Genomic DNA, 2,193 nt, shown 5'->3' on the forward strand with positions numbered 1-2,193 from the left:
TTTTATAGTGTAAAATACATGCTTGACTAACCATGCTGTTAAACGCGCAAGGGAAAAAAACCAGGGTGGTCTTGTCATTATGGACTGCACACTCGGTAGGCTACACTATATATGCCTACACGCAGGGCCGCCGCGAGAGGTGTGGCCGCCTGCGTGCGAAATTTAAAAAATGCCCCCCCCCCCTTTTTCTTTATTTATAGAAAAAAAAATCATTACGACTGAGCTGGACACTACCAAAGTGCCCTTTGATTTTAATCCATTTTTTGCAGACCATTCCTTTTTCTTAATTTCATATTCGCATCGTTGTTGTGTCCCTCGAGTAGAACTTAAGAACCATGCACAATGACGAGTAGAACTAAGAACCATGCACAATGACGAGTAGAACTAAGAACCATGTACAATGACGAGTAGAACTAAGAACCATGCACAATGACGAGTAGAACTAAGAACCATGCACAATGACGAGTAGAACTAAGAACCACGCACAATGACGAGTAGAACTAAGAACCATGCACAATGACGAGTGGTGAACTAAGAACCATGTACAATGACGAGTAGAACTAAGAACCACGCACAATGACGAGTAGAACTAAGAACCATGCACAATGACGAGTAGAACTAAGAACCATGTACAATGACGAGTAGAACTAAGAACCATGTACAATGACGAGTAGAACTAAGAACCATGTACAATGACGAGTAGAACTTAAGAACCATGCACAATGACGAGTAGAACTAAGAACCATGCACAATGACGAGTAGAACTAAGAACCATGTACAATGACGAGTAGAACTAAGAACCATGTACAATGACGAGTAGAACTAAGAACCATGTACAATGACGAGTAGAACTAAGAACCATGCACAATGACGAGTAGAACTAAGAACCATGCACAATGACGAGTAGAACTAAGAACCATGCACAATGACGAGTAGAACTAAGAACCATGTACAATGACGAGTAGAACTAAGAACCATGTACAATGACGAGTAGAACTAAGAACCATGTACAATGACGAGTAGAACTAAGAACCATGCACAATGACGAGTAGAACTAAGAACCATGCACAATGACGAGTAGAACTAAGAACCATGTACAATGACGAGTAGAACTAAGAACCATGCACAATGACGAGTAGAACTAAGAACCATGTACAATGACGAGTAGAACTAAGAACCATGTACAATGACGAGTAGAACTAAGAACCATGTACAATGACGAGTAGAACTAAGAATCATGCACAATGACGAGTAGAACTAAGAACCATGCACAATGACGAGTAGAACTAAGAACCATGTACAATGACGAGTAGAACTAAGAACCATGTACAATGACGAGTAGAACTAAGAACCATGTACAATGACGAGTAGAACTAAGAACCATGCACAATGACGAGTAGAACTAAGAACCATGCACAATGACGAGTAGAACTAAGAACCATGCACAAAGACGAGTAGAACTAAGAACCATGTACAATGACGAGTAGAACTAAGAACCATGCACAATGACGAGTAGAACTAAGAACCATGCACAATGACGAGTAGAACTAAGAACCATGCACAATGACGAGTAGAACTAAGAACCATGCACAATGACGAGTAGAACTAAGAACCATGTACAATGACGAGTAGAACTAAGAACCATGCACAATGACGAGTAGAACTAAGAACCATGTACAATGACGAGTAGAACTAAGAACCATGTACAATGACGAGTAGAACTAAGAACCATGTACAATGACGAGTAGAACTAAGAATCATGTACAATGACGAGTAGAACTAAGAACCATGCACAATGACGAGTAGAACTAAGAACCATGTACAATGACGAGTAGAACTAAGAACCATGCACAATGACGAGTAGAACTAAGAACCATGTACAATGACGAGTAGAACTAAGAACCATGCACAATGACGAGTAGAACTAAGAACCATGCACAATGACGAGTAGAACTAAGAACCATGCACAATGACGAGTAGAACTAAGAACCATGTACAATGACGAGTAGAACTAAGAACCATGCACAATGACGAGTAGAACTAAGAACCATGCACAATGACGAGTAGAACTAAGAACCATGCACAATGACGAGTAGAACTAAGAACCATGTACAATGACGAGTAGAACTAAGAACCATGTACAATGACGAGTAGAACTAAGAACCATGTACAATGACGAGTAGAACTAAGAAC

The sequence above is a fragment of the Biomphalaria glabrata genome, chromosome 3 (genome assembly GCF_947242115.1).
Source record: "Biomphalaria glabrata chromosome 3, xgBioGlab47.1, whole genome shotgun sequence".
Classification (NCBI taxonomy): Eukaryota; Metazoa; Mollusca; class Gastropoda; family Planorbidae; genus Biomphalaria; species Biomphalaria glabrata.